The sequence below is a fragment of the Petaurus breviceps genome, unplaced genomic scaffold, assembly GCF_028583685.1.
Source record: "Petaurus breviceps papuanus isolate PSGF00001 unplaced genomic scaffold, PetGlider_PUasm1.0 688, whole genome shotgun sequence".
Taxonomy (NCBI): Eukaryota; Metazoa; Chordata; class Mammalia; order Diprotodontia; family Petauridae; genus Petaurus; species Petaurus breviceps.
In genome coordinates, this window is record NW_027186457.1 from 19,449,419 (window position 1) to 19,462,382 (window position 12,964).

Here is a 12,964-nt window from a genome sequence, read left to right on the forward strand (position 1 = left end):
CTTCCTTCCTTCCTTCCTTCCTTCCTTCCTTCCTTCCTTCCTTCCTTTTTCTTTCCTTTTTTTCACAAAGTGACTAATATGGAAATGTTTTACATGATTGTACTTATATAATCTGTAGTAAATTGCTTACTGTCCCAGAAAGGAGCTAGGGGAGGGAAGGAAGATAAAATTTGGAACCCTAAACTTAAAAAAAATAATGAATGTTAAAAATTGTTTATATAGATTGCATGTCATTTTGGGGAGGGGGGAGGGAAGGGAGGGAAAAAAAATTTGGAACTCAAAATCTTGTGAAAGTTGAAAACTATCTTTGTATGTAGTTGGAAAAAAATGAAATACAATTAAGTGGGGAAAATTGTTTTTACTTGTAAGTGGGGGAAAATGAAATATTAACTAACCAAAAAAATTTGGAAGCCTAGTTTGAGAAAGGTTATGATTTGTCCAAGATTCAGTAGCAAAGTAGTGACAGAGGCAAGATAAGAAACCAAGTCTCCCATTTAGAAATTTTTCTACCATACTATGTGATGTTTTAGAAGATGCATAATTGGAGAGATTGATCTCTTTTGCTTATATCACATATCCAACATTTTGAGAGAATGAGAGCACTATGCTTTGAGGCTCAAGGAGAGGGGCTTCTTTGAAGATGACAAAAGCATGTCATTTTTGGAAGGCTTCCATCCTATCATTAGAATTTCTGAATATCTTGTCTCATTTATTCCTCATTCATTAAATAAATATTTATTTATTTATTATTTATTATAGCATCTACCATGCACAGATCACTGTTAGGCACTAGAGAAATTATTAGGCTTATGGAGTTTATAGTCTGGTGGGGGAATAAGACCAATATGGTCAAAGAAAGGAGGGCAAGACCACACATTTCCATTAAATTTAATATGAGATATTTAAAATCTTATCTATCCCAAAGTTTTAAAATGCTATTTATTTCAATGGAAATTAAAGCTAGAAGTATTCACTCTTAAAAGATAGTAAAAGTTTATTTTATTATTATATTTTTAAAATTTTATTTTGTTATAAGTTCATTGTGTATGTGTGAGAGGTAATATTTACTACTTTAATTCTCTATTAGGTTCCACCTCCTCCCCTCTCTCCTGCCTTCAGAACAGGCATAACTGTCATGTGACTGGTTTTCATGAGGTTTTCAACAAAGGAACTATGCAATAATAAAACTTGGTTTTGTTGAAAGTTGGTACCATGCTGCAATCTGCTCATACACCATTTCATTGCTTTGATGATATTTTACATTTCAAATTTGTTTCTGTTATGACAGCATGTTTTTAACAGTGATATCAGGGAGCAGTCAGAATCCATGTCCTATACCATGCGGAGCATGCTTCTCAAAGCAGACTGCAGTAAGTTTAGAAAATATTCTATTTAGACAAATAGGAGACCATATTTGATTAGTGGTCACTTACCATTTCTTTACTCCTTCTTCTATAACAGCTAGAGGTGGGGTCTATGCTTTGATGCATTTCATAACACTACTAAACAGAATTCTTTTCAGACCATGACACAGTATATGGTGGGGGCTTTGTTGTCTTTATATTTCTTCTGGCATTTTTCCTCCTATAACACTTGGTAATTCTCCTTTACTCATTTGTTCTCTACTATTTCCAAGATCTACCTGGAAACCCTCTTTCTACATATATCTTTCTATAGTAAGGGTTTCAAACTCCAGTAGAAATGTGGGCTGCTAATCTATACATAAGGGCAGCTAGGTGGTGCAGTGAATAGAATGCTAGACTTGGAGTCAGGGAGATTCATCATCCTGGGTTCAAATCTGACCTCAGATATTTATTAACTGTGTGAACCTGGGAAAGTCACTTCCCCCTGTTTGTTACCTTTTCCTATCTGTGAAACAAACTGGAAAAGGAAATGGCAAACCTTTCCAGTATCTTTGCCAAGAAAACCCCAAAGGTGGTCATGAAGAGTTGGATAGGAATGAAATGTGACTGTAGATGAAATAGATGATTATATGTGAAAAATTAAACAGATCTGTAAATTATTCTACAAAGATATTTTTTCCATCATTTCTGTGGAGTCATCACATTTAGACCAAAACATTCCCCCACAAATCTATCTATAGGGATCCTGCATGCTATATAGTGACTTAGTTTTAAAATGCAATATTATCTGTTTTATTGTATGTTTATTTATTTTATTGATGGCATCCTGTAGCCTATGTTTGATGCCTCTGTTCTACAGCATCAATGTACTAACTTCAGAGTATCCAATGTATGGTAGTTCTCTATGCTCCTTCCTTTCTCCCTCCAGATCAAATTTTAATCATTGCCAAGCTTCCACAACCCTATTTTCTGACACTTTTCCATCCTCCTTAAGTAGCCCTAAAGAATGAGCAGAAGCTTTAGACACTTCAGTGCCCTCATAATCTTGGGTGTATCCTCAACTTTAGCATAAAAGAAATGATTGAAAAAATACACACACATACACACAGACACACACATGTGCATGTTCCCACACACCCACACACACCACATACATACACATTATTCAGGTCTATATAATGGGAAAAATAAGTGGACCAATCATGTATCAAGAAAAAAATGAGAACAAATGAATAATCTGAATGATTCTGTAGCTTTCCAAATATGCCAAAAGAGCAAGAAAAGTGATTTCCTGATCCTTTATGGAAAATTTATAGAGAAACATTAAAAAGAACTCTATAGAGTGAGAAAGCACTGAGGGGTGGATATTTAGGGGAAAAAAACTATCAACATAGAAGTATTTTTCAAACTATCTTACATATATATATATATATATATATATATATATATATATATATATATATAGTAGTTCAGTGGACAGAACACTGGGTCTGGAGTCAGCAAGATATATATTCAAATTCCACATCAGACACTTATTACCTATGTGAAAGTGGGCAAGTCATTTAACTTCTTTTATTTATTGTAAAATTGAGAGAACATCACCTACCTTCCAGGTTGTTGTAAGGATCAAAGGAGCTATTTCTAAAGAGCAGTTAGCATAGTGCTTGCTACATAAATACTTATTCCCTTCTTTTCCCTTTCCCTAGCTTTTTAATTCATATAAATGTATCAAAATGATAGATACACAAGAAACACTTTAACAATGTAAACTCATTTAAAATCTCAGAGAGGAGGATGAATGAAGGAAGATTATAAGCAGTATCATTTCCTAAAAGAGTAACAGGTATTGGTGGGAGAAATAAGCTTGTGGGAGACTTAGCAAGAAATCCAATGAAACTGTACCATCCTCAGAACATTATAAGATGACTATATGTAAAAAATTAAACACATCTATCAAAATTATTGTACAAAGTTTTTTTTTCCTGTCATTCTATGGAATCACCAAATTTGGACATTCCCCAATAATTTACATAAAGTAAAAATCATATCAAAGAAAAACAAAGATGGGAAGATCAGATCAAGTATAATTAGAGAATGGATGTGTAGGATGAACTTGAACTCAGGTCATTCTGACTCTAGGGCTGGTACTCTATTCACTGCACCACCTAGCTGCCCTGACAACACAGTTTTGAGACCATTCACAGGTTGATTTTCAAGGCTGCTATTACTGCTATACTTAAAAAAAAAAAACGGAATTGAAAAACTTCAGCAACGATTAACTTGTGATATCTTTTTCTAGCTTTAAACCTATGATTCTACTGTCCTACTAACCAGTATGTCCATTTTCCCATCTTTACATAATCTTTATGATGATCTGCATGTTCATAGAGGACAGACTTAAAAGAGGTGTGAGAAGGCAGCAGGCTTTCTCTTTATGTCGCACCATTGACTAAAAGGAACACAGAATACAAAGGGGCATTGGAACTGTGTGTATTGTTTATTGACTGTTAAAAAAAAGTCTTTGATTTGTTAAAGCAAAATCATTCCCTAACATCTCTTCCCCAACAAGGTGTTGATGATGCATATTTTAAAGTCATACAAGACTCTATAAATGATGCAACAACAAAAATCCCTTTGTTCAACAACCCTTTGATTGTGAATTTTAAGTGAGGCATAAAATAGAAATATGTTGGGGAGGATGCCTCAGCACAGAGTACAAATGTAAGAGAAATTCCCTGTAGCTTCCCCTTAATTCAAAAAGCATTTATTAAGCACAATGCAAAGTACTGAAGGTCCAAATGTAACAAAATGAAAGGCAGATCCTGCCCTCCAGGAGCTTACATTCTACTGGAAGTATACAACATGTCCACAGATAAGAAACTACAATATAATAAATGCTGAGTCCTTTCAGATGGTTCTCTTTGTGAATGACATGCTGTTTTCATGCAAACCCTAGAATACATGTATTTCAAATCACATCTGTTTCATTGTTCTGGGCTAGGGCTAGAACTAATCTAAATCTAGAATTAATCACTTCTGGCTAATTATTCTTGTATGGGTCATCTTAATCTTTTTTGAGTCCCCCGTTAGGCTGGTGAGATCTATAGACTCCCTTTCAGAAGAATGTTTTTAAATGCATAAAATAAAATGCATAATTATTTCAAAGGAAACCAAATATGTTGAAATATAGATATCAAATTTGTTTTTTTTTTTTATCGCCAAGCTCACCAATACTAGGTTATGAAATCTTATCTAGAGGCAGCAGGAAATGACTAAAGTTTTTTTGTCTCTACCAATTGAAGAAGATTTGGGGAAAATCTGATGGGAAGAGAATAGAAGAATATCACAAGTTCAATGACTCTAGCACTTTAAGTAACTCTTAATTCAAAGTGACAATGAAAACGTGTTTTATCTCTAGAATTTGTCTTCTATTTCCCCCAGATTTAATATTCCCATTCCAAATTAATCTGGATTGACATTATCAATATGATATGTTTTTAAAAGGATTCTTGAGTTTTAATTTTTTTTTTTCCTGCATGGGAACTCAATCGACCAAGCACATTACAATCCTGACTCTAACACATTAGGTACTTTTAGAGAGTTGCCTGAGATTCAAAGAAAATGGGGGATTTGGTAAAAGTCACATGGGCAGTATGTGTCCAAGGTAGCATTTGAACCCAGGGATTCCTGACCCTCAAGTTAAATATTTTTATTGATTACACAATACTGTCTGTACATTCATGAACTTAAAAAAAGGGCACAAAGACTTACAACACTTTTGCCATTATTGTTAAGGTATTCAGCAACAGGTGGTTAACTCCCCCACCAACCCCGCAATACACCAGCCACACACACAAAATCACACCTCTTTCATCCAATTGCAAAGATGCTTCAGACTGAACTATTTATCTTCGATACAGTGCTTTTAAATTATTACTAATTGTTTCAGATTCTTTTGTATCCCCCAGAAGATTTTGTTTGAACAAATTAAATTCCTTTAAAATCTCCTTCAGTTTTAGGCAAATACAGTAAGAAACCCCATAGGTATGGCAGTAAAATAGTGATAAAAGCAGAAATATTTAAATGAGTAGTGTATGGAAATCTTCCCCCAAAAGGGGAGGGGGAAAAGTGGCATGTTTTGGAGACGCGAGAACCAAACCATGAAACTCACAGTTGAAACATTTCGGATGACTATGAAAAAGGTCTATGCTCGCTTGTTAAAGAATGCACTAGGGCCGCCTGAAGCATATGAATGGTTCTTTCACAGGTCACAGAATCTATTCAATCCATGGACATTGTTATTATCCCACAGAAATAGATGGTCCTAATTAATATTCTGAACATACCTGGGAGAACATTCTTAAGGAAATCATCCTCTGGTGGTTTCAGAATTTAAAACACACAGTAAAGCATTAAAAATAGAATCTAGAGAATAAAGTCAGCAACACTCAGAGTTTAATGCCAGCTGCAAACTGCATGTTTATATACATTTCTTACTACACGACAGCAAACGACTGGGAGAATAAAATCGAACTGATCATCACTTTGACAAGTATATTCCCTGCCAGTTTCCCAAGTAGCTTGCTAAGCTTCTAAGTTACCCACAACTTTTTTTTTTACACTGCTTTCTTCCGGGTTCAAGTAAGAACAACCACCATGAAAAATAAGGTCGGTTCCTAAAAGTTAAAATTTAGTAAATTTTTTAAATTAAAATCTTTAAGTCCTAAAGAGAAAGTTCAGTGTTTTCCTTGGGGGAAAAAAGACATTTCATACAAGGGATGAAAAAAAAAAGTCACCTAAAAAGTACATCTTCAAGATTTTGTCAGTGTGTTCCAAAGGATCCATTATGATTGTAAAATACCATTGAGCTTTTGGCATAAGCTTCAATAGAAATTCCTCACACACAGACACTATGATGTGATCGTTTATCCACTTGTCTTTCACTTCTTGAGAATTTGGGACATCATTTCTGCACAATCACCAGCCATTGTTTTCTTTGTAAATTCTGCCACTACAACTGTGAATTAAAATGATAAACAACAACATTAATTTAGAAACACAATGTCATTTTTGTACGGGGAATTTTTGTGAGTGAATTCCTATCTATCTATCTATCATCTATCTATCTATGTATCTATCTATCTATCTATCTATCTATCTATCTATCTATCATCTATCATCATCATCATCATCATCATCATCATCATCACCATCATCATCATCTATCTATCTATCTATGAGAGAACAGAGTCCACTCTATCATGTATAACACTCTTTTTAATGACAGTAAATCTCAAAAAGAGACAGAGTTGTTAAAGGTGGTCAGTGGTTAAAGTACATATCTCATTTAAATACCTGCATTTAGCAGAGTAATTTACTCCAAAATGAGAGTCAAGTGTTCAGTACCCAAACCTAATTCAGCACATGTAAAACACAATCCCCACAGCAATGAATGGGGCCATTCATTTCCGAGCATAGAAAGAGTCTCCTTCTCTTTGTCTTGCCTCTTTAGAGTCCCTTGATAGCGTTTTTCCCTCTTTATGATCTTTTTCAATATAGATGCTCCAGTGCTTAAATATGACAAAAGCCACAAGTAAAAAAAATACCTAAATATATGGCAGATGCATAAGTGCACCTTGGGATGAATAGATTATGGACGATTAACTGTCATCATCCCCCCATTCGATTTTCACCCGCTCCTGGAGTGTACACCTGTGGCTTGTTAGTGATGGAGCCAAAAGTGATCATACAAATCCCTGGTTCAAAGGTAACCTAGTAAAACCTGTTTACTCATTTCTTGAGAGTTTTCCCCCCTTTTATAAGAACAACAAGTCATAGAGAAACAAAGAAGCAGATATAAACTGAGCAAGCAAATACTCAAGAAAGAGCCCCACATGGCCCTTTTGTTGTCAGCACATTTGGTGACCAATTGAGAACCTAAAATGTTCTCTGCATAATATGAGAGGAGATGGTGCTCTTCTGCAAACAAGAGCCAAAGGAGAGACAGGTTCAATAGCTCTTTGTCTACACCTCATTACCTTTTGGTTCATGGTGCATAAATTGAGTAGCAACTAAGCTCTTTGTGAGGCATAAAACGTGTTTACATATAGTATTTCTTTTTGGTACTTTGATGAATCCATGATTTCTAAGCTGTGGGCATCCCCTCTAATATACAGATCATATCTTTTTTACTCTGTCCAATTCTCATCCACATTTTTTTTTCTACAAACCTCATAGAGATGCCTTCTTCTGGTTTCATTATTACCTCAGTTTCCCCTGTGTTCTACTCAGCCTGTCCGCCAGGTGTCTATCATCAATATTTCTTTCTTTTTCTTTTCATGTCCTTAGAAGTTTATGGTAATGATGTTCTTTGAATCCTTATGAATACTCTGGAACATAAATAGTGCAGATAATGACCCTCATTTTATAGATGAGGGCACCACAGCCTTGGGAAGTTAAAAGACTCTCTCAATGTCATATTTTTTTAAGAAATGATGGAAGCAAGAGTCAAGCCTGTATATTGTCTAATAATAAGTCTAATCATTCCAAGACTCCACAATTGGTTTTTGTAATGAATTTTTGTTTTTGCCTTTCAGTTATTTCAATCATATCTAATTCTTCATGGACCCATTTGGGGTTTCCTTGACAAATATATGGGCATCCTTTGTAATTTCCTTCTTCAGCTGATTTCACAGATAAAGAAACTGAGGAAAACAGGATTAAGTGAAGTGCCCAGGGTCACACAGTTAGTGAACATCTGAGGCTGGATTTTAACTTAGATCTTCCTGACTCCCAGTGTAGTGCTCTATCTACTATGCCACTTAGCCACACGGTTGTAATGAATGGGAAAATACTATAAACAATTCACTTTGATTCAACAAGCAATTATTCAAGGTTCATAGTGGAGAGAGTGTTGAATGTGAAGTCACAAAGAATTGAGTTCAAATCTCATGTCAAACACTTATTAGCATTGTGGATCTTTCCAAATCACTTAGCATCTTTCAACTTTGGTTTGTTCCACTGTAAAATGGGGATAATAAACACCTACCTCAGAGTTGTTGCAAATATCAGATGGGATACGATATGCAAAGCTCTTTGTAAGCAAAAGAAGCATAAAGAAAAACCCATGCCCTCATAGAGTTTATAATCTAGTTAGGAAAATTAAATATGAAATGATCAGACAGAAATTAAGTACTAAACCTTATTATAATGAGATCTTAAATCTATGTGTTAATTAATTACTATAAAATAAATAGAAATTCTCTCTAAAGCTATGGATTTAGAGTAAAAGATCCTAAATTCGAACCTTGGCTATGCCATTTACTGTCAGTGGGACCTTGGCCAACTCTCCAACTCATAGGATCTGTTTTCTCAATGCTGAAATCAGGGGGTTGGATGACATGACTTCATTGAGCGATAAAACCAGGAGCCTAAGATTGGACAGTAACTACAAGGCATAATAGGTTCAATTGGATGGTTTCCTTGCTTTTTCAAGATAATGTATTTAAAGGAATAAAGGAAGAAACTAATGTAAAGAAAGACACTGAAATTGTGAGAAAGAAAGGATGTCAACAGGAACCTAAAGGGAAGAGGTAAAAGCCATAGGGGTGGCTAGGTGGTGCAGTGCATAGAGCACCGGCCCTGGAGTCAAGAGGACCTGAGTTCAAATCCAGCCTCAGACACTTAACACACACACACACACACACACACACACACACACACACAAAACTAGCTGTGTGACCTTGGGTAAGTCACTTAAAAACCCCAATTGTCCTCTAAAAAGCAAAAAAAAAAATTAAAAAAACAATGAAAGATTAAAATTAAAAAAAATTTAAAAAGAGGCAAAAGCCATAGTATATTGGGAGGAGCTGAATCTATACAAGAGGACCTTTTTTTTAGAGACCAAAGAAAACAATTAGTCAACAAATATAGAGGGATTGGTGTGCTATAGTAAATAAAAACATGAGGTCTCAATCATCTCCCCAAAAGAGGAGGTTAAGTTGTCTAATAAGCATAAGGAATGAAAAAGAGAACCAAGAATTTATAGAATAATGAAAATTATAATTGTGATGATGGTGATACGGATAAAGGTCTGTAATAACTGCTATGGAAAGTGTTCTTGAATGGAAGATTAGTTTAAAAAAATAAATGAATAATGACTGTGGTAACAGTCAAAGCAAAATTGAATTTTTGTAACTGCTACAGGTAGGATGAATAGAACACTACACCTGGAGTCAGGAAGACTTGAGTTAAATATGGCTTCAGACATTTACTGATTGTATGACCCTGGGCAAGTCATTTAATCTTGATTTGCCTCAGTTTTCTTATCCAGAGGATGTTGGTAATTATAGCAGCTCTCTCACAGGGTAATTGTGAAGATAAAATTATGTAATATTTGTAAAGCACTTTGAAATCTGTAAAGCAGACACCAATCATTATTAACATATTGATATTAATTATAACAATAAAATTATTAAATGTACTAACTAATGTAGTAATCACATTATCTTTAATATAATAAAGTATTGATATAATAATAATAATAATCTGTATTGGACCAGTTCAAGAGTTCTTTTTATCCTCTGATAACATTCTGTTCTGGAAGGAAGAGGGCATGATTTGAATGGATATAGGGTTGGGCATTACCATAGAAGATTCAGCAAAAGTCGTTGGGGCAAGGTACTCCACAGTACTAAGTGGAAAAACATGGAAGTAATTGACCATGTATTTTAGAGTGGGAACTTAATTTCAATGTGGATTGTAGGTGAGGGATAGTTGATAAATTGGGTCATGTAGGTGGAGAAAGTGTGTGAATAATTCATGTTCCCTGTGAAGGTATATAGTAGATGTCATTAATGTGTATGCGAGAGTTGGCAGGCAATAATAATAATAATAGTAATTCATATGTACATAATGATTTTAATCTCTCATTAAGCAATAATTAAGTTTGTGCCAGACATTGTTCTAAGTTCTGAAAATCCAAAGAACAAAATGAAACTGTTCATGCTATCAAATAGCTTAAGTTCTACTGGGGGAAATAACACATAAATATAGTGTAACCAGGGGCTCAAGGTTATTTGCACAAGTCTCTCCTCATCAATGGAGATTGATTACTGAATGATCCATGCCTTTATGAGATGTGGAATTGATCACAGAGTAGGAGAAGAGATCATGGTCTTCTGGTTTCTAATTTCTAGCTTCAAAAGAGGACAGATAATTCCAGACTCTCTTCAAGGAGGGGTCTCTGAAAGGAAAAGCTTCTCCTGGGAAGAAGGCAACAGGTAGAGGAGCCAGCAGATCACTAACATCTTTGTAAAAAAAAATTATTACACTAGAAACATTGGGATCTCTCTCTCTCTCTCTCTCTCTCTCTCTCTCTCTCTCCCTCTCTCTCTCTCTCTCTCTCTCTCTCTCTCTCTCTCTCATATTTCACTCCTAGTGGGAGAATTCATTCATTTTGTATATTTTCTGGTATATACCATCTGTATAACATTTTTATTATTTATTATTATTATGTGCTATTAGATGGGACAAATGAACTTATTAACTATTCACTATGTATGGCATTTGTATAGCTGGCGGGAAGGGGAAGCAAATCTTTAGTTTTATAACTTAGGTTTGTCTTCCTTTATGAAAGTGATGATGACCAGCAGACTCACCCACCCCAAGGGTGATTTGCAGCCATCTCACTGAAGGAGGTAAGATCAGTTGGAGCTGGGTAAGAGGAAGTGCGGGGCCTGCAGCAGAGACAGCAGCTTCTCCTGGGGCTATCAGCCCACAGTCTGGAAGTTTAAAAATCAACTACCTGAGTTTCCAGAAGCCAAGATGACAAAGTAAACACTAGCTGCTCCAATTCCCTCTCTATGACCCAGAAAACCCAGAGGTAAATGTCCAACCCAGAGTTAAAATCCTGAAATAGTGGAAATATCCTTGGGTTTAGGAGTCACTGAGAAAGGGTTCAATGGAGGCAGTAAGGAGTATGAAGTGAAGGGCAGGAGGGGTCCCAACAAGCCCCATCTCAGCTGACCAGCAGGAGCTCCCAAAGCACAGGGTGGTGGAACCAGCAAGCACTAACAATACAAGCCCAGGTGGCCTTAGCACCACCAGGAGAATCTGCAGACTCCAGCACTGCTAGCTGCCAGCTGCTGAGCCTGCCTGAGTTGTAGCCCAGGGGCATAGAGGCAGAAGTCTGAGGTGGCCAGACCACCCCTCTACCTCAGGTTACTCTTGTGAGCCTCAGGGTAACTCAGTGAAAACACTGAGAATCCTGGCCTTGGCCTCAATCTAGACAACCAGATGCTACAGCAAACAAAGCCAACAACCAAGCCCTTAGCTCCAACCTGAGAAATCAGGAAATAGGAAATCACAGTGGGAAAGAGGGAAGCTGAGAAGGGAAAAGAAAGAAAATGGATCCAAGCTTATTATAGCCAGCAAGAACAACCAAATACAGAGGACAATATGGACTCTATACTCACACCTGAGACCACAGAAGGAAATATAAACTGGTCTCAAGCACAAAAAGCATTCTTGGAAGAGCTCAAGAAAGATTTTAAAAGTGAAATTAGAGAGGCAGAAGATAAATTTAAATCTACAGTGACCAAGTTGGGAAAAAAAATCTCACTGAAGAAAAAAAATTCTTAAAAAGTAAAATTTGTGATCTGGGACAGGAGGTTCAAAATCTAACTGGAGAAAATACATCCCTAAAAAAAGGATCTTCAAAAACTAACCTACAAAAATAATTCACTAAAAATTAGAATCAGTCAAATTGAAGCTAAGGACTCTATGATGCATCAAGAGTCAGTCAAGCAAAATGTGAGGATTGAAAAATTAGAAGAGAGTGTAAAATATCTCACTGGAAAAACAACTGATGTGGAGAACAGATCCAGGAGAGATACCTAAGAATTGTTGGTCTACCAGAAAGCCATGATGAAAAAAAGTAGCCTGGACAATATCCTCCAAGAGATTGACAAAGAAAACTGTCTGGAAGTCCTAGAATCAGAGGGTAAAATAATTATCAAAAGAATTCACTGGATTCCTCCTGAAAGAGATCCAAAAGTGAAAGCTCCAAGAAATATACTAGCCAAATTCCAGAATTACAAGGTCAAGGAGAAAATAATGCAACCAGCCAAAAAGAAACAATTTAAATATCATGGAACTACAGTCAGGATTACACAGGACCTAACAGTTTCTAAATTAAAAGAGAGGAGGGATTGGAATTTGATATTTCATAGGGAAAAAGAGCTAGGACTGCAACCAAGGATCAACTACCTGGCAAAACTGAGCATAATCTTTCAGGCAAGGAGATGGTCATTTAATGAAATAAGGGACTTCCAGACTTTCCTGATGAAAATGCCAGAGCTAAATGGAAAGTTTGATCTCCAATTACAAGACTCAATAAAGACATAAAAAGATAAACAAGGAAAACACACAATCACACACGCACACACACATGCACATAACTTGGGAATCAATAAGAGCAAACTGTCTACATCCCTATATGAGAAGCTGATACCTGTCAATATTGGAATTTATATGATTATCATGACCTTTAAAAGGGATATACATAGAGGGTGTGAGTATGAATGAACTAACCTGATGAT

General features: G+C 35.9%; 1 long non-coding RNA gene across 3 annotated transcripts in view; it reads left to right on the plus strand.

The window, feature by feature from the left end:
* Positions 1 to 1,194, plus strand: part of LOC138174402 (uncharacterized) — a 51,818-nt gene extending 50,624 nt beyond the window's left edge. For all 3 annotated transcript variants that reach the window (XR_011171703.1, XR_011171704.1, XR_011171707.1), the window contains one exon: positions 1,088 to 1,194. This is a non-coding gene — a long non-coding RNA (uncharacterized lncRNA). The remainder of the gene's footprint in view (positions 1 to 1,087) is intronic.
* Positions 1,195 to 12,964: the final 11,770 nt, after the last annotated feature.